Source organism: Helianthus annuus, chromosome 13 (assembly GCF_002127325.2).
Source record: "Helianthus annuus cultivar XRQ/B chromosome 13, HanXRQr2.0-SUNRISE, whole genome shotgun sequence".
Lineage (NCBI taxonomy): Eukaryota > Viridiplantae > Streptophyta > Magnoliopsida > Asterales > Asteraceae > Helianthus > Helianthus annuus.
In genome coordinates, this window is record NC_035445.2 from 158,540,292 (window position 1) to 158,561,862 (window position 21,571).

A 21,571-nucleotide genomic window follows, 5' to 3' on the forward strand; every position below is an offset into this window, starting at 1 on the left:
GATGACTATAGAGGATCTTATTGTTCGTCTTCGGATTGAAGAGGACAATAGAATTGCCCTAAAAGGCAGCGTTGCGCAGACTAGTGCTAGCGCAAATCTGGTTGAGCATGGGCAATCCTCTAAGGGCAAGAAGGGCAAGGGGAAAAAGGACAAAGGGAAAGCAAAGGCTAGCAACCTTGGACCGAAGAAAGGGGTTGTGAAAAAGAAACCTCAAACGTTCCAAGGGACTTGTTACAACTGTGACGAGCCTGGGCATCGGGCTAACCAATGCAAGAAACCGAAGCGTGAGCGTGCGCACATGGTGGATGAAGACGGAATGCCTTTGGTGGCAATGATTTCCGACAAAACCGCAATGTTGGATGAGGTCAATGCGGTGACCAACACTCCAAAAGGATGGTGGATTGATACGGGAGCGACCCGTCACGTATGCCCAGACAGGAGCATGTTTACCACCTTCAAGGAGCTTGCGGGAGATGAGAAGCTGTACATGGGAAATGCAGCCACCGCGGACATCAAGGGTGAAGGAACGGTGATTTTGAAGTGGACTTCAGGGAAGGAGCTCACTCTAAGCAACGTGCTATATGTCCCAGACTTGCGCAAGAGCCTAGTCTCGGGTTGGTTGCTTAATAAGTTTGGATTCCGTTTAGTTTTTGAGAGCGATCAATTTGTACTAACTAAACGAGGAATGTATGTAGGCAAGGGCTATGCCCAAAATGGAATGTTTAAGTTGAATGTAATGGCAGTCAAGAAAAACATGAATAAAATTGCTACTACTTCTACTTATATGCTTGAGTTTTCTGAATCGAATAAATGGCATGGTAGATTAGGTCACGTAAATTTTAATTCAATACGCCGTTTAATCAATTTAAATTGTATACCAACATTCCATATTGATTCACACTATAAATGTGAAACATGCATTGAATCCAAACTTACAAGAACATCATCGAAATCGGTTGAACGAATAACCGAACCCCTTGATTTAATTCACATTGATATTTGTGATTTAAAAGCGGTACCCACAAGAGGTGGAAATAAGTACTTCATCACGTTTATTGACGATAGTACTAAATATTGCTATGTATATTTACTAAAAAGTAAAGATGAAGCAATAAGTAAATTTATCTTATATAAAAATGAAGTTGAGAATCAACTTCAAAAGAAGATAAAAGCTTTGCGAAGCGATCGAGGAGGTGAATATGTTGCACCTTTTGCCGAGTTATGCGCAAAAAGTGGCATTGTACATGAGTGTACACCTCCTTATTCTCCACAATCAAATGGCGTGGCGGAACGAAAGAACCGCACATTGAAAGAAATGATGAACGCCATGTTGATAAGTTCTGGGGTGAGCCACGAACTGTGGGGGGAAGCCATTCTCTCGGCTAATTATCTTTTGAACAAGATACCACTCAAAAAGAGAGACGAAACTCCATATGAGTTATGGAAAAGGAAGAAGCCTCCATACAAATACTTGAAAGTGTGGGGGTTCCTAGCAAAGGTGATTGTACCACCTCCTAAGGCTCTTAGGATATGACCCAAAACTGTTGATTGCATATTTATTGGGTATGCGCATCAAAGTAGTGCACATCGCTTTCTTGTACATGAGTCCAAGAATCCTGATGTACACGTAAACACTATTATGGAGGTGAATCCTAACGTTGTGTCTTACTTTGAAAATGTGTTTCCTTTGAGAAGACAAACACATGCAACGTCATCAACACCTCATTTTGAAGTAGGTGAAAGTTCATCTACACCAGTTGATGAGGTGGTTCATGATAAGACACATGAACAACCTAAGGTTGAAGAAACCGATCGTAGGCGAAGTAAAAGGCCAAGGGTTGAAAAATCCTTCGGTCCAGACTTCGTTAGCTATATGGTTGAGGGCGAGCCCAATACATATCGCGAAGCGGTTTCCTCTTCAGAAGGACCTCAATGGAAAGAAGCAATAAGAAATGAAATAGATTCTATATTGCAAAATCATACTTGGGAGTTAGTAGATCTTCCACCTGGTTGCAAACCACTTGGATATCGTTGGATATTCAAAAGGAAGATGAAAACTGATGGAAGTATTGATAAATACAAGGCTAGGTTGGTGATTAAAGGATTTAGACAAAAGGAAGGTCTAGATTACTTTGATACCTACTCGCCTGTGACGCGCATAACCTCGATTAGATTGGTTCTTGCTATTGCAGCTTTAAGAAATTTGGAAGTTCACCAAATTGACGTTAAAACCGCATTTCTAAATTGCGATTTAGAAGAAGAAATTTACATGGAGCAACCTGAAGGTTTCTCCGCCCCAGGTCAAGAGGGTAAAGTATGTAAACTCGTCAAGTCTTTGTATGGCTTGAAGCAAGCACCAAAACAATGGCACTAAAAGTTTGATCATGTCATGATTGACAATGGTTTCAAAATAAATGAGTGCGACAAATGTGTTTATTTCAAAGACACAAATGAAGGTTATGTGATCTTATGCCTTTATGTAGACGATATGCTTATCATTGGGAGTAATGATAAAATTATCAAAGCTACTAAAAGCATGTTGAAAGCGAGATTTGACATGAAAGACATGGGTTTAGCGGATGTGATTCTTGGAGTAAAGATCATAAGAACCCAAGATGGTCTTGTGTTAAGTCAATCTCACTATGTGGATAAAATTCTTGAAAAATTCAACTCGGGAGATACGAGTGTAGCTCGAACTCCAGTTGATACCTCCCAACATCTCAAGAAGAATAAAGTAGATGGATTTGCTCAGTTAGAGTATTCAAGAATTATTGGCAGTCTAATGTATCTAATGACATGTACTAGACCCGACTTGGCTTACGCGGTGAGTAGGCTAAGTAGATACACCAGCAATCCTTGCGCGGATCATTGGAAGGCTATCACGAGGGTGCTTAGATACATAAGATACACAAGAGATTATGGATTGCATTATACCCGACAACCAGCAGTGATCCAAGGATACACTGATGCAAACTGGATATCGGATAATAAAGATTCCAAATCAACAAGTGGTTACGTCTTTACACTTGGAGGAGCTGCTATTGCTTGGAAGTCTTCTAAGCAAACGGTAATAGCAAGATCCACAATGGAATCCGAATTTATCGCCTTGGATAAGTCAGGCGAGGAGGCGGAATGGCTACGTCAATTCGTGGAAGATATTCCAAGATGGCCAAAGCCTTTGCCAGCCATATGTGTACATTGTGATAGCCAATCAGCGATTGGTAGAGCTCAAAGCTTGATGTACAATGGCAGATCAAGGCATATGCGACGTAGACATAACACGATACGACAACTACTCTCAACGGGTGTTATCACAATTGATTATGTGAGATCAGCGGATAACATTGCGGACCCGTTTACAAAAGGCTTAAGCAGAAAGTTAGTAGAAACGTCGTCAAGAGGAATGGGACTAAAGCCCGTGGTAAATGGGAATATGAGGGAAACCTAACTTAGTTGACTGGAGATCCCAAGATCTAAGTTCAATAGGACAACTTAATCATATTACCAAAACGGAGTCACTGTGGGGGAGTACCCCAAACTAAATAAAAGGGAGTTACATATACTTCCTAGTCCATTCCAATCAGTGACATGAAGTGAGGTTAAGCATATTAAGGTTAATGATTTCGGGAAATCAAATAACCATGATGCTTTTAATGATTCATGGGAATCACCTATGTTCCAGGACCATAATAGGGTCGCTTCAAATGGATTTGTGGGGTGCGCAAATCCTAGAGCTCTCGCAGAACCAGGCTAGTGTTCCAGGACCATAATAGGACACGACAATGAGGAGTTGGCCAAACCAGGGAGAGTATTGTGTGAAGTGTATTGTCGTTTACACAAATGGGGGTATGTTCAAGGACATCGCGTCTACACACCGCTAGTAAGCTAAGTTTGCTTCACAAAAGAAGGTTCAAAGGCTTCAACCGACCTATCTTGCAATACTCAACTGTCGAAGTTTATCGTTGAAAAGTGTAAGGAAAAGATCCATTTCCATACATGTGGGGGATTGTTGGAAATTTGATGAAAATAGCATTTTTCATGTGGGGGATTGTTGGAAAAATAGGTGAAAATAGCATTTTTCACAAATATAGGAAAATGATTTTTTCCTATTTTGGACAAGAAATAAATATAATAAAATGAGCGGGTTTTATGTATTTATTTGTGGGTTTGTGTTCTATGTTGGAAGAGCTTCGCAACGAACTAAACCACGTCCAAAACCGAGCTAAGATGAATGAGATATCGATGCTCAAAGTTGGGTGTTTGGAACATTCAATGCTGAAACTAAAGGGAAAGTAGCACCTTGTCACACATAGGAGGAGAGATGGAACTTAAATGGGTATTTAAGGTGGAACTCTCCATCCTTATTGTTTCATGGAAGCACACACTAGTGTCCTCGCGAAGGGTGCGGAGCACCCTAACTCGCACTCGCACACGCTCGCGCGCGCGTGGCGTGGGCGATGAGGCGCAATGTGGCGCTTTGATGGCGCACTTTGCACTTTTGACCGCGCACGCGTGGTGGAGCACAAGGGTTGCAAGGACCAAGTGGTAGGTGATGCGGCGCATGACGTGGCAGTCATGCGCATGCGCGCGCGAGTACATATGGCGCGCGGTTGCGCGCATGGTGCATGGGTCCGGGTCCTGCTGTGTCGTGCGTGGCGCACCAGAGTGAGCCAATACGGCGCGACTGTGTGGCGCGCTCGTATAGGCGCACAGGTGACGTGGCGCACGCGTGCATGGACTTGAGCCAAGAGGACGCACCGCGCATGGTGACGTGGCGCATGCGCGCACGACAGTGAGCCAAGAGGACGCACCGCGCATGGGTGTGCAGACCTGGGCGCGCGCGCGCAGAAGCTTACAGCATTGAATGACAGGGCAGTTTCAGTCCAACTTCGTAACTGACGAGTTAATAGGCTTTGACTGAGAATTAAATGACGTATTAAATTGCATTGAAGACGTTTAATGCAATTTAAACCTCTCATTTAATTCGTTTTGACTATTTCAACCTAGGAGCTGTATAAATACAGCTCCATACCCACATCAGAGGAACACCAGCAACAACAGCTATATGCAAACAATTCTCCACACACTTCTAATCTTCTTCTCCTTGCAGCTTTCAAGGTAACCTTCGGGTTGTAGGCGAATTCCGGCAGTACTTCTGCTCCGGCTGTTGTACCCTGGGAAACAAAACGAGTACTCCTGGGAGACTCGGAATTTGTTTTAAGGGAAGCGTGTGTTCACGTGCCTCAGCCACTCTGCTTCTACTCCATTTCTTGTATTTGTTTTTTTTTTCAGTTGTAATAGTATTGCTTATTTTTCTGCTTTCTTTGTATTGTAATCGGCAATAAAATTTGTTTATTTTATTTATTTATGCGAACGGTTCCTACAGTATTTTGTTGGTGGAGGTGGTGAGTTTTTGGTAGGTAGCTGAGATTAGTGTATTCATTGGCGGCTTGTGTGAAATGTGGCTGTAATCCCATGTATTGTTTCACAAAAACCCGCTGGAGACGAGGATAACTTCAACCTATTCCGAAGGTACTGGATAATTTCCCTCAGTTTCCTTTATTTAATAGGCATGAATTCGAAATTAAGTTACTGAGTTTTGTTTGTTAAAATTATTTTGAGGATTGGTGATACTGTGGTTTAGGTTGCTGGAGTTGAGATTGGGCGGGATTGGCCGGCAAGCGTTGGGTTGGTTATAGTAGTTTACACTTACAGTCCCTCATTATATTTGAGTAGACAAATGTGTTGATACATGATTGTGGACGCGACTCGACTTGACGCACGTCGGCTCGAGCAACAGCATTCCTCCGTCGTTTTGCTTAAAGATCAACATGGGCCAAAAGACTTAAAGGAAAGGAACTAGTCCTTGGGCTGAATCAAAGGAAACAAGGCATGGGCTAATCTGGTTGACGAAACACTTGGGCCCAAGCCCAACCTTGATGAAACAAGAAGTATAGTTGACGAAACAAGCCTGTTTCGTCAACCTCACTCTGTTTCATCAACATCAAATGTGTTTCATCAAGCTTCTGTTTCGCCAAGGTCCCTTTCGCCAAGTCTGATCCTGTTTCGTTGTGTGTAGTGCTATAAATAGTCTGTAGTTAGACATAGAACATAACAGAGCACATAGAGAGCAAACACACACACACACGAGAGTTTGAGTGAGTTTGCAAAACACATTTGTAAACATTGAGCTTGTAACCGAACCTTTCATACGTATTAATACACAGGTGTTAATCGGTGAATATTGTGTGTCGTGTATTTGCGTGTTCTATCTCGGTTTGCCTTTCCGGTTGGATTCCGCACAACCGGGTTGGTTTGTACACAAGGATTAGGCGACTAGATCCTCCTAGCCGGACCTACAAGTGGTATCAGAGCCTTGGCTCTTCTCCTTGTTAAAACCGAGTGTTTTCGGGTGTTTTCCGGGTGTTTGAAGTTTTTATTTTTCTTAAAAATCTGGACAAATCTTCAAATATCTTGTGTTTTTGCTTGGTGTTTTGTTAAAAACCTTGTTGTTTATAATGTACTCATGTTAGTTGTTGGTTTTTATTAAACATTTTAGCAAAAATCGAGTGTTCGGAAAGTTTCGGGTTACCGGAAAACTCATAGTTTTACCGAAAATTCATAGTGTTCTTGCAACCTTCAAGTGTTCATCATAAAAATTTACTTTTTGATTCTTGAAAGTTGTTTGTGAAACTTGTTTGTGTATTGGAAATTGTTAAAGTGATTATAATATTCAAACCATACCTTGTTTGGTGAAAGAAACATGCCTTAGCTGAAAGTAGTCTCTGTTGTGTCAGACCAGGATAAGGCTTGAAAAGTTTACCAACCCACTGCAGCTTTTTCGACGAAACACACCTTGTCTAAACAAGATCATCGACGAAACACAAGTTCTATTTCGCCATAAATAGTCTCGACGAAACTGAAAAATTGGGCCAATTTATCGACGAAACAAAAGGGAACTTCATCATAGTGGGCTTAATTACTTTTTGGTTTCGTCAAAAAGCCCAAAGCAGCCATTTTAATTTGTTTCGTCAAACAAGTACTTGGGCTTAACACCTTTGGGCCCAAATTTAAATTTTCTGTTTCGTCAACTATATTCTACGAAACAAAAATTTTCATTTTGTCATTTACAAATTGGTGGGCTGTGTTTCGTTGACTTTCATCAAAAGCCCAAAGTTAAAAAAAAAAACTTCTGTTTCGTCATTTAAAAGGCCAACACCCACATAAATTTAAAAGTGTCTGGTCATATTTAGTGATAGCCCATAACAAATTTCTGTTCCGTCAAAAAAAAAAATTAAAATATTCTGTTTCGTGAAACAGTTTCGTCGAAACACTTGTGATTTCAAGCAGAAAGTTTGCATTTGTGGGTTAACTAGTTGTTTGAGGTGTGATTTTCAGGTATTCTTTGTTCTCTATCAAACATGAATCCAAGTTTGTGGGGAACTCCGTCTCCGGATGAGGGAAATTATCGGAATACAAGTTTATCTCCCTCATGGGCGGAATCTCCCGTGTCCACTTCTTCGCAAGCAAATGCTATAACAACCGGTCAATGGGCTTTTGTATCAAATCAGACGCCCAGTATTCAAAGCATTTTATTGAGCGAGAGCGAAACTGGAAGTTTGAATCGACCTCCAAAGTTGATGCACTTAAATGAATATCCGGGATTGGTTGATAGATTTCATACATACGTTCTTGGTCAAAATACAGAATTGTGGATACGTTTCACCACAGATTTCGATCAAGCGATAGAGGTTGCCGCTTCATCTGCTGCTACGTTTGCAGATCTTCCTGAAGATCAAAAGAAGACGTATGATCTGGAAAAGAAAGCATACGCCATTCTTACTCAGGCGTTAAGCAAAGATATTTACCATCAGTTTGTCAGTTTCAAGACAACGAAGAAATTATGGGATGCGTTGAAGACCAGAGGGGTAGGGAATGAAGCAACACGTCAATTGCGACACGATCTACTCAAGAAAGAGTTCGATGGCTTCACGTGTATGGATAAGGAATCGTTGGGAGACATGACAAGTCGGTTCTATCACTTGCTTACAGAGTTGGGTAATTTTGGAGTAGTAACAACTCCAACAGAGGTAGTGAAAAAGTTTGCAGATGCATTGCCACCTCAGTGGAATAGTTTCTTGGAAATTCTGAAGTATAATGGAGTTTTGGCTATTCCATCAACGACTTTGTTCAGCTCTTGGAAAACAAAGATCAGGAAGAAACCTTAAAGGCGAAAAGAGTTCCTGTACCACAAAATCCTGAGATGTATTATGGAACATCCAGTACTTCTTCTGCAAGATCCATTGTGCCATGCAATCCTGATATGTACTATGGAACTTCTAGTACTACGTCTGCAAAACCCGGTTCACATGCTCCACTTCAAACGGCGTTTGTCACAAGCACCGATTTGTATGGCAATCAGATACAAGTTCCTGTTAAGCCAGCTCCCACCACAGACTTGTATGGAAATCCACTACAACCACATCCTCCTGCTCAACAACAAGCGTGTTATGGAAGTACATCATCTGCTGGTCAGCAATCAAAGCCAAATACAGTACGGCTCGACACTTCAAGCTTTTCAAAGGTCAGTGTGGAAGTAGTAAAGAAACACATGGAGCTGCTTAACACATTAGTGAGCGCGTACTGTGGGTTAGTGGAAGGTCAGATTGGCAACATTAATCTGACACAAGAAGACTATCAGCAGATTGACAAGGAAGAGATGGACTTGATGGATATCAAGTGGGCCTTTGCTAGTGCTGTGAGGAGGGCAAAGGACTTCATGGAAAGAACTGGCAGAACCAGCTTGGAAAGCAAAAAAGACACCAAGTATGGGTTCGATAAACAGGCTGTAAAGTGCTTTAACTGTGGTGAACGGGGTCACTTCAAAAGGGAATGTACAAGGCCAGCACAGCATGGGAACCAGAATCCCTTCAGAAACCAAGGCAACCAGCAGAACCAGAACAGGAACAATGAACGTACGTTGATACCTGTCAACAACCAAAACCAAGCGGGACCATCAAATGCCAACCAGACACTTGTGGTTCAAGTAGATGAAGGTTGTGATTGGACAATCCAGTTGAGTGGTGATGCTCCGGATGGAACAGCCTGTTTTGCTGAGGTTGTTAAGGCTTTAAATCACGCCAGTGGTGGAGAATCTTCCGCCAATGGTGGTGAATCTTCTGAGGATGAAGACTCTTCTGGTTATAGTAGGAGTTCAGATGAAGAATCCTCGACTTCAGGTGATGATCATGTGGGTGAGATATCAAGTGCGTCAGTTGATGCAGACATTGATGAGCTTTTGGAGGAAGCTGCAGCAGGAACTCAAAGAAGATCTATCTTGGTGGATCAAGCTGCTTATTCTTCGTCTTCTCTCCATTCAGCCTTTATGGCTAATGTCGACAGTTCATCAAGTCAGGTATGTGTCGATGAACCCACTGCTGCTATTTGTGATAATTGTGATAGTTTGCATGTTAAATGTGCTGATTTAGAGGCAAACATGTCTGAGTTGCAAGGCAAACATGATGCTTTACAAGCTAGTTTGTTTGACTTGCAAGACAAGCATGTTTCTTTGAATGCCAAGTGGTGTGAGTTGCAAAGCAAACATGAGGCTTTGCAAGAGAAATATGATGTGACATTCATCCACAACCAGAAGTTAACCGTGGATCTTTCTAAGTGCACTGAAGCCAACATGTTTTATGAAAACCATGAAAAGGAATTTAAGTTGGTAATCGAAAAATTAAAGAAAGATAAAACCGAGCTGACAAAAATGGTTTCCAGAAAACAAACTGACATTAATTTGTATATAACTCGCCTTGATATAATGCAAAAAGAAATGGCTTGTGTGAAAACTGAAAGTGAGGCGATCCAGCTTAAGCTAGACAGTTATTTGAGCTCTAGCTATGTGTTGGATCAGATCATTGACGTTCAGAAAGAGAAAAGGGATGTCACATGCGTAGGCTACAAGAAATGTCCACCACCTGTGAGACACAATTATGATGCGATGCCTGATGAGGAAGACAGAGCTTTCTTTGAACCATCTATTCCTCTAGATGTTAAGGAATTTGCAACAGGGCTCGGATACAAGAAAGAAGTATCATCAGATTCAGATGTATCAGCAGATACATGTGTGTCTTCTGCTGAACTGAGTCAGGATCCTCCAGTCATTATTGAGGATGTTGATTCTTCTGATGATGAATCCGATGATGCTATCCCAGCAAAGTCTGATGCGGTTATCAAAGATGAGGACACACCTCTTGAGAATTACATTCTTTGTGATCCTCCTGTAAAACCCGCTAAGACTGTTGCAATCGAGTCCTCGTCTGTAAAAGAGTCGGAGAGTGTGAATTTGCTGTACACTCTTGTTGGTGATGATAAAATTTATTCCGACAAAGATTTTCCTATTAAGAACGTTAATCAATCATTGATCAGTAAAGTCTTTGAAAATTCAACAAGTAAGTTTTTGGGAAAGACAGGATCACATGTTACGGTAACACAGTGTCCTCCTGTTCCAAAGGCCGAAATTCGAAAACAATTTGGCAATAAGAAATCACCAACAGTGCAAAAACAGCAAAATCATACCAAACCCAAAGGAAAACCACCAGCTCAAGGTCAAAAGAAGCCGAATCAAAAGAAGAACAAAAATGTAAACTTTGTGAAATCTAAGGGAACGGACAAAATTGAAACGTTTGAAAACAAATCTAACTTAGATTTTGTTAAGAAAGCAACTGTGTTAAAAAGAAATGAACCAAGCAGCTCAAAACCTAGTACCTCGGGATCACAAAGTTCATCATCATCGGCAAGACGATCACATGATGCTTCGGAGTTTGTTGAGCGAAGATCATGTTTTGAATGTGGTACAATTGGACACGTAATTCGAAATTGTCCATATCTTCATAAACAAAAAGACAAAGTTAATGTTCCCCGTGACCAAACTGACCGTAAGCAATCTGTTTCTGTAAAACAAGATCCCCGCCTTGTAAAAGAAAGGGAAAAGAAACAGAAACGCCAACAGGTCAAGAAAATTGAAAAGGCGATTAAAACCGACGTGTTTGACAAAACATCTGTTTCTGTAAAACCAGACAATTCAAAAACTTCAGACAACCATGAAGTTAAAATTTTAAAGAATAACACTGGTAAAACAAACAGACCTGGAAACCAAAAACGGTTATTGAATCAGGGGGACCATCACAATTTACAAATCATCAAAGAAAAGAAGTTATTGTTGTTGATGAAAATGGAAGACCCAAGACCACAATGTGCAGGGTGTTCCAGGAGGAACTACCAGTAGTCATTGGATTGTTGATAGTGGGGCATCCAGGCACATGACAGGCGGCATGAAGCTTCTCTACGACGTCAAATCTATTAGAGGAGGTTATGTTGCTTTTGCTGGAGATAAGGGCGGATATATTACGGGTGAAGGAATGATATCCAACGGGATTGTCAGTTTTGATAAGATCAACTTCGTGCAACAACTTGATCACAATCTTCTTAGCGTTTCTCAAATCTGTGACAAGCAGTTCTCAGTACACTTTGATGCAAATGGATGTTATGTGCTGAAACCCGGCTTCAAAATTCCAAAAGAATGGATTCTCTTGTCAGTTCCAAGGATAAATGATTTGTATGTCCTTGATATGAGCCAAGCTATCACTACGTCTGCACAAGCAACATGTTTCGTTTCCAAAGCCACAGAAAAAGACTCAATCTCTTGGCACAGACGAATGGGCCGCATTCACTTACGCAAAATGAATCATTTGGTATCAAATGAATTGGTGAATGGTGTTCCTCTTAAAAATTTCCATCTTCACGTCTGTGTTTCGTGCCAGAAAGGAAAACAAACGAAGAAGCGACACCCTACTAAGAAAATCAACACGGTGGCAGTTCCTCTTGAACGTTTGCACATGGATTTGTTCGGTCCTGTCAAGCATAAAAGCATCAGGAATGATCAATATTGCCTCGTGATAACAGATGACTATTCAAGATTTTCTTGGGTGGCGCTCATGGTACCAAGAGCGAAACCTTTGGTATTATCAAATACTTAATCATTCAGATTGAGAATTTGTATAACTTGAAGGTTAGGCGGATACGTAGCGACAATGGTACTGAATTTAAAAATCATGCCATGGCGGAGTTTTGCACTTCAAAAGGTATTCTTCACGAATTTAGTGCAGCCTATACTCCTCAACAGAATGGCATCGCTGAACGTAAGAACCGCATTGATCGAGACTGCTAGGACCATGTTGGTAGAGTCGCAGTTGCCCATTCCATTCTGGAGTGAAGCTGTGGCCTCTTCATGTTATACATTGAACCGAGTCCTTACAGTCAAAAGACACAACAAGACCTGTTATGAGCTTCTTCACAAACGGAAACCAGATTTGTCATATCTTGAACCGTTTGGAGCTCCATGTATAATAATCGATCCTAATGGAAAGTTTGGGGCAAAAGCAATTGAGGGATACTTTCTTGGGTATGCCACTCCGAACTTAAGAGTCTGGAATCTAGAGACAAAAAGGGTCGAGGAATGGTCTGAGGTCAGAGTACAAAGGCACACTTTGCCAGTCAAATGTCCTGGTCAGCCTTGGATGTTTGAGTACGATGAATTTTTCAATTCGATCAATGTTGAAGCCGTTGAAGAAAATGCTGCGGCAAGGATGTTTTTCGAGAGTGACAATGCAACAGTTTCACCAGTGGTTCGTCCAATTCTTGTCAATCAAGAACCATCTTCAGTGAACAACAATGCTCTCGACAATGAGGATTTTCACGATGCTGCTGAATTGAACGAATCTTCAGAGGATGATGAATTTCTAGATGCAGATCAAGAAGCTCCAACAACAGCTGTTCATGGTACTTCAGAGGGTACTCCTCCAGTGGATGCCCCTAGAACAGCTGAAGCTACTGCGTCATCCTCTTCGTCAATTCCGGGCGTTGAATTGGTTGTTGATCTCAATCTCAACAATCTGGGTACAAATATTCCAGTTCGAGATAATCCTGAAACAAGGATTCATAATACCCATCCTCAACAAAACATCATTGGAGATGTGCAAAGTGGCATTCAAACAAGGAACATGTTGCGGAACAACAACAATGCAGGCTTGTATGCAGCGATTCGAGAATCTGGGCAACAAATTGATTGGTCTTTCGCGTGTTATGTCTCACAGGAATAACCAAGAACTTGGAAAGAAGTTATGAAGGACAACTCATGGGTGGAAGCAATGCAGGAAGAACTACAACAATTCCAGAAGCTTGGTGTCTGGAAACTTGTAGAGAAACCTGCTGGATACAAGAAGATTGGTACTCGCTGGGTGTTCAAATGCAAAAAGGATGACCGTGGAGTTGTTATCCGGAACAAAGCACATTTAGTCGTTCAAGGTTTTCGTCAGATTGAAGGGATCGACTACAACGAAGTATATGCACCAGTTGCACTTCTTGAAGCAATTCGGCTAGCCTATGCATCCTTCAAAGGATTCAAGGTTTATCAAATAGACGTGATAAGTGCATTCTTACATGGTGTGGTTGAAGAAGAGGTATACGTCGAACAACCTCCAGGTTTTGAAGATCCTATCCATCCCGATCGGGTTTGGTTTCTCAACAAAGCTCTCTATGGTCTACATCAAGCACCGCGAGCTTGGTACGCAACCTTATCTAATTATCTGCTGGAGAATGGTTTTCGAAGAGGTCTTATCGACTGTACTCTTTTCATCAAAGAACAAGATGGAGATCTTCTACTGGTACAGGTATACGTTGATGATATTATTTTTGGTTCTACTAATGATGTTTTGTGTAGGAATTTCGAGCGCATTATGCAGGATAAATTCGAGATGAGTGCTATGGGGGAAATGACCTTCTTTTTGGGCCTAAAAGTGCAACAAACTGAGTCTGGGATATTCATTCATCAGACTAAATATGTTGGTGACATCTTGAGCCGGTTCCAGATGTCTGATGCAACGCCCATCGGTACCCCATTGCCACTAAATCACGGAATTACTCCAGACTTGAAGGGTGTAGCTGTTAGCCCCTTATACTATCGCGCGATGATCGGATCTCTTATGTACCTCACAGCATCAAGGCCAGATATAATGTACCCAACGTGCCTGCTTGCCAGATATCAAGTCAACCCGAAGGCCTCACAAAGTATTTTTCGTTATTTGAAGGGTTGCCCTGACACCGGTCTATGGTACCCTAGGGATAATAACTTTGACTTGATCGCTTTCAGTGATTCTGATTTTGGCGGATGCAAAATCGACGGTAAATCCACAACGGCTGGATGTCAGTTTTTAGGAAATCGCCTAGTCACATGGCAGTGCAAGAAGCAGACTTGTGTCGCTACATCAACATGCGAAGCTGAATACATTGCTGCCTCAAGTTGTTGCTCCCAAGTTCTTTGGATTCAACAATAATTACGCGACTACGGTTTTGAATTCCTAACTACTCCTATTTACGTTGATAATTCTGCTGCATTACAGATCACTAGAAATCCTGTGCAGCACTCAAAGACCAAACACATCGAAATCAAATATGACTTCATACGTGATTGCTTTGAGAAAAGGCTAATCGATGTTGTTAAGGTCCACACCGATGACCAACGTGCCGACCTTTTTACCAAAGCATTTGACAAATCAAGATTTGACTTTTTATTATTGGTAAATGGCATTAAGGTCAAGAAAGAGTAAAACCAACGTTGGAAAATCATTTTTGTACATATCTTTGTGTTTTTTAAATTTATCTTAGTTTGTTGATTTTATGGGGAGTAAATTCCAAAATTTGAAAAATCCAAAAACATCGAAAAATTTCAAAAACACAAAAACAATAGAAAATCAAAAATGAGTTTCCTGGCGAGCAAAAGAGAAAATGATAGTACATCAGTGGTCTATCCAAACCTCTTTAAACTTAAATGAAAAACGATAAGCAGCTCTATATAAGATGTATCGGTAGGCTCACAATCATTTTAAAGTGTGCAGGGTGATATAAATCTTAATCGACTGAAGACCAGGTGGGAACCATTCATTGGCATATGGTCTTAGTACCGAAATTTCGTTTGATAGATTGCCGAGGTTCTAAGATATTCGGTCTTTATGCTGCTTATCATCTGGGTATCATGGTTGTATCTTTTACAGAAAAATAATGGGGACGCAAGTCTAGATCTTCCATGATACTATACATACGTGTACATATTGCATACGACCTCAATAAGTGATCAACAATCACATGTCCAAACAAATAAGTGATAAAATATCACATTTATCCGGGAGTCAAGTTCGTCTCTCTGCTGTACGAAAGTACTGACCTGTTCACGGACTTGCTCCTGTGCCCTCATGCATATGAAAATCAAGTTCCTCATCAATAAGTGATTCTATCACATAGGGCTTGTTTTCAATCAAAATAAGTGAGAATCTCACATCATATACGGTCAAACAAATGATAACTGGTATACTCACCGGTAAGATGAACCCTCGTGCATACCTTTATACGGGAATGTGTCGTGATGTGGATGAACAACGGTTGGTAAGTATAAATCATACCTTAACGTATCCCCTCGCCATGATTACATCTGATAAGTTGAGCTTATGAGGACAACAATACCGATAATTGTTATAGGATGCTTATCTTAATGTTAACTAACTGAACAACAAGAGCGTTTTGGCATGACTGTACACTGATATGATTCTCTTACCCTCGAAACTCGCAAAAAGAATGTCTGTATATAGTTATGTACTGCTTTCAGTCTTTACATTTGAAATATTCAAAAATACCAAAAAGATTTTTGGTGTGTTTTAATATAAACTTTATAAAAGCCAAAAAGATTTTATTTCTATGTTATTTTTGATCGTACGATGTTGGAGCTCGAGTCTTCGTTACCTGAAACCTGAACGAAAACCGAAGTGACTAAATCTTCATAAACGGTCGAAATTTGCAAGTTTTTGACAGTTAGAATCTAAAAATGATTAATTTGTTAAACTTTCAAACTCTCGGGCAGTGTTTGATTGTGACATGGTCATTCGTGTGTCATTTGTTTATATTAACTACAGGGTAAAGTTCTTGTACAAATAATCTTAACATACTAAACATACAAATTGAAGGAAAACTCAAAAAGACAAGGTGGCATTTTTGTAATTATCAATAACTATCAAAGTTACTCTACAAATATACCTAAAAAAACCTAACCACTCCCCCCACCCCCAAAAAAAAACCTAAACCCCCCACCCCCCCCACCCCCCAAAAACCTAAAAAAACCTACCCCCCCCCACCCCCCAAAAACCTAAAAAAACCTAACCCCCCCACCCCCCAAAAACCTAAAAAAAACCTAACCCCCCCCCCCCCAAAAAAAAAAGAACCTAAAAAAACCTAACCCCCCCCCCACCCCCCACCCGCAAAAACCTAAAAAAAACCTAACCCCCCCCCCCACCCAAGCTAAAATGCTAAAAACTAAACCCCCCGAAAAACCTAAAAAAATCTAAAAAAAAAACACACACAAATTATTTTATTTTATTTTTTTAACATTTTTTATTAAAAAATCGCTACTTTTAGTAGCAGCCAAAAAAAATGTTTTTTTTTTTTTTTTTTTTTTTTTTTTTTTTTGCTAACGAAATTTAGCGATTTTTTAATAAAAAATGTTAAAAAAATTTGTGTTTTTTTAGGTATTTTTAGTTGTAAGTTTGATAGTTGGTGGTAATTACAAAAATGCCACCTTGTCTTTTTGGGTTTTCCTTCAATTTGTATGTTTAGTATGTTAAGATTATTTGTATTTGATCTTTTGCCATTAACTATATTCCAGGCAGTTGTTCTCATTAAGCGTTTAGATTTCTTGCATGTGCAGATTCTAAAGGCATGGTCGATGACAAGCTTCGGAATGAAGACACGACGTGAAGGCACTCAAATGATGAAGATGATCGAGTTGCCGCTGACCATCATCAACACCACAAGGATCTCAAGCACTGAAGATCAAGTCATTTACGAGCATAACTCAAGGGGGAGCTTATGTTAAGGGGGAGTTTGTCAACACACTTCCTACATGAAACGGGTAGTTTGTTGATACACTTTCTGCTTTCACGACGTGAAGACTTTGAAGATCCTCCGACATAGAAGACATGAAAGGCGAATCACGCGAGTAGCGTCCAAGGGGGAGTTTGTTGATACATGATTGTGGACGTGACTCGACATGACGCACGTCGGCTCGAGCAACGGCATTCCTCCGTCGTTTTGCTTAAAGATCAACATGGGCCAAAAGACTTAAAGGAAAGGAACTAGTCCTTGGGCTAAATCAATGGAAACAAGGCATGGGCTAATCTGGTTGACGAAACACTTGGGCCCAAGCCCAACTTTGATGAAACAAGAAGTATAGTTGACGAAACAAGCCTGTTTCGTCAACCTCACTCTGTTTCATCAACATCAAATGTGTTTCATCAAGCTTCTGTTTCGCCAAGGTCCCTTTCGCCAAGTCTGATCCTGTTTCGTTGTGTGTAGTGCTATAAATAGTCTGTAGTTAGACATAGAACATAACAGAGCACATAGAGAGCAAACACACACACACGAGAGTTTGAGTGAGTTTGCAAAACTCATTTGTAAACATTGAGCTTGTAAACGAACCTTTCATACGTATTAATACAGAGGTGTTAATCGGTGAATATTGTGTGTCGTGTATTTGCGTGTTCTATCTCGGTTTGCCTTTCCGGTTGGATTCCGCACAACTGGGTTGGTTTGTACACAAGGATTAGGCGACTAGATCCTCCTAGCCGGACCTACAAAATGGTCCTTCAAAAGGGTATATAAGTCATTTTACTCATTGTACATAAGTGGTCGTTTAGGAGGGTAGCCAGAAAGTTGTCCCTACTTCGATAATGTGAATTTTACCCTGGTGACAGTGCTAAATTGATGTTTATTTGATGGGTATATGCATCTTTTAAAAGCTATAATACTAAAAATGATAACAGAAATCCATTTTTGATGTAGGCTTAATGTTCTCAAGAAGAAATTGGCTGATTCAGAGGTCCCTGAAGAAGAGCAAAACGATTTACTTAAACATCTTCAGAAAAAAAGAGACAAAATACATGCGCTTTCAGAGACATAAAACGGGTGCCGATTATTTTGAACCATTAACAATGATAGGAAAGGGTGCATTCGGTGAGGTAAATAATCTTACTTTTTACACCACCATACAAAAGTCAAATTCACCAATCCTTTTTTACCTCATAATGGAATATCTTTCCGGTGGAGATATGACGACTTTACTCATGCGAAAGGATACGTTGACCGAATATGAAGCATGGTTTTACATTGGCGAAACTGTTTTGGCAATCGAATCAATACACAAAGATAATTACATTCATATTGGATATTAAACCCCAACAACTTGCTGCTTGATAAATTTGGGCTCATGAAATTGTCGGATTTTGGATTATGTAAACCATTAGACTGCACTAACTTTCAAGATAGATTTTACCGCTGCAAATAACTTATTCGAGGCCCTTCAAAGTGACAGGCGTCCAGCTATACCAAAACACACTCAACAAGAGCAATTGCTGCATAGGCAGCGAAATAGGAGGATGCTTGTAGACCTGACAAACAGGACGAGTCGGGTCCGATCGGGTCATGGGTCAAAACGGGTCCGGGTCGAAACGGGTTCGGGTCAAAACGGGTCAATTAAAAAAGGGTTGTTTTGGTTCGGGTCGAAACGGGTTCGGGTCAAAACGAGTTCGGGTCGGAACGAGTTCGGGTCAGACTGGGTTTCGGGTCGGGCTGGTTAAAAAATGTTTTTTTAAAGAAAATTAATATACATGTTTTTTTGAAAGATAAGAAAATTAATATACATGTGTGTGAGTTGTAACTCTGTTTGTATAATGTTTGATTATTCTACACAAAAGTCAAAAAGCTGCAAAAACATATTGAATATTTAATTAATAAAAAATTAATAAAAATAGGCAAATTGTATAGTCCCAGTGTATTGTACCCACAGTATATTTTTACACTTACCACTTTTCTATTTAGTCTTCTCACCCCTCTCTCTTTCTCTCTCACACGTACAAATTGTGAAGAACAAAATGAGTTGTGTAAATTTTTGTTGGCGATTGCTTAAATAATATGTGAGAATCGATTTTGTGACTGTATTGACTCTCAAGATGAAGGCGGTGGACGTGGGAGAGGGCGATGGCCGACGACGGGACGAAGGCGGTGGCCGACGGCCGTAGACGAAGGTGGTGGCCGACGGAGGTAGACGAAGGCGGTGGGCTGACGACCAAGGCGGTAGCTGAAGGAGGCTTACTGTACACTAGCTACAACATGTTTCTCTTTAATCTTCAATATGAATAATGAAGAACCCGTTGTGTTAGTTGCTTGACCCATTCTGACCCGTTATGTTAGATGCCCCATCCCATTCTGACCCACTCATCTAGATTAAGAATTTGTTAGATATCCACCTTGACCCGTCTTTTACTTTTGCCAAACCCAAAGGAACCCGGAGGTTGAAAAAATGACCCAAACCTACCCGTAAATGATGTTTCGGGTTATGTTTGCCGGCCCTAGATGCTTGTAAGCTATTTTACTAGTTTCATTTTACCAAATGCATTGATATTAAGGCAATGAGCGTTTTAAGAATCTTTGGTGTTGAAACGATGTAGGCTTATTCTACTGTCGGCACACCTGACTATATTGCTCCTGAAGTTTTGCTAAAGAAAGGATATGGAGTGGAGTGTGATTGGTTTGTATCCAATCCGAGCCGATCCTAATAATTTTATACGAACCCCCGAAAATTGTTTCAAACACATGAACTCGAGCATGACCCAAATATTCGCGGGTTGACCTGAACAAGATCTGTTTAACCCGAATTTTTTTTATATTTTTTTTCGCATATTAATATTTTAAAAAATAAAAATTTTCAACAAAAAAATACAAATGTATATAAAACAATTACTTTTTAATTATAAGATCTTTTGTCAAGTTCTCTTTTTAATTACAATTATTGTATAAAATATCCAACCAATTTAAGTTATAGCATAAAAACACATTTTGAGAAATCAAAATTTAATATAAATGGGTTAAACTGGTCATATTAAGTTGCTATAAATTGGTTTCGTCGATGGTGTATATCTGTTGTAGTTTCAGTTTCTTGCTATTCGTGTGTACATATCTGGTTGTCATATTAAGTTGTTGGTTGATGATTAATCGTTCTGTCTCAACTCCTCTGATATTGCTCTGTTATTGGATTTTTTACGACTGTCTACAAATGTTAGGGGTGAGCTGAACGGCCGATTAGTAGAACCATGTTCATAATTGAAATAAACCGGAGAATGTACAACCAATTTTAAGTTAATAACTCAATTTTAAGTCAATAATCAACACAAGAGTACTTGAACAGATGATACACGCTCTATTTTTTCATGCCACTTTCAAGTTTGACTTTATTAAACCACATACCAATATGGTATAGTATTAAATGCAAGTCTAATTGGATTATTAACAAAACAATACTCAGAATTGGTTTGATTAGCAGTAACTAGCTACTAAGAATGATCAAAATCAAATATTGTACAAAGTTTTGTTGATTATGTATAAACAAATGGTAAAAAATCGACATAATTCTTGGAAATTTAATCCACTAAACCCATTTAAATTTAAATTGGTTGTAATGGGTTTACAGTTAAAGAATATTACTCCTGAAACACAGGTAATATTAGTTGGCCTTATCAATACGAGTGCAAACATTAATTTGATACTTTTTTTTGAACGTCCAACATAAGAATCGCCGGGTACTCCGTACGCGGCACCCATTGGCCGAAAGGTAGCCCGAGGCAGCCCAACCTGCACGCACGGAGCCCCTAGCCCACCATGCCACCAGTTCCGGGGAAAACCCGACCTTGCACCCGCGCGAGGGCACCACAATTCAAAGCCGGTAAAACCCAGGTGGATCAGGAATCGAACTCAAGACCATTCGGTCAGGAGTCTTTCCCTCATTTCCATAACCACTGAGCTATAAGCCCAGGGTTACATTAATTTGATACTAAGTTGAACAATTTAATGGACAATTTTCACAAGAAAATAGTGAGCCTTATATTTGAAATTGTTTGTTAAAAAATACAATTTTATAAATAAGTAATTTAATTAAAAATTATTAAAGGTAGAGGGAGTGATACCTTCATATTAGCTTCAATATATGCTGATACAGAATGAAAGATGGGTTTTCAGTTTGTTCAATTTGTGGACGTAAATGATCTGTTTGAAATATGGATGACCGATTGTTGCGTTTTCTTTTATTTTTTTGCGTCTCCTGTAAATTGGTTTCCTGGATTGTGTATATCTGTTTTAGTTCTACTTTCTTGTAATCATGCGCAGCTTATCCGATTGTCATATTAAGTAGCTGGTTGATGATTAATCACTATGTTTAACTCCTGTGATATTGGTCTGTTATTGGACTTTTTATGACGGTCTACAAATGTTAGGGGTGAGTTAAACGGTCGACTAATAGAACCATAACTGAAACAACAGGAGAATGTAAAACCAATGGTTTGCGTCTGCGTTTTCTAAAGCACACTGATAATGGAAGTCTAGGGCTATGATCATTAGAAGTGGGGGGGGGATTCTGACC

At 40.1% G+C, this 21,571-nt stretch overlaps 1 pseudogene; it reads left to right on the forward strand.

Annotated features, from left to right (window-relative positions):
- The first annotated feature begins 316 nt into the window (after window positions 1–316).
- LOC110902118 lies at window positions 317–19,725 on the forward strand (annotated as a pseudogene).
- The last annotated feature ends 1,846 nt before the right edge of the window (window positions 19,726–21,571 follow it).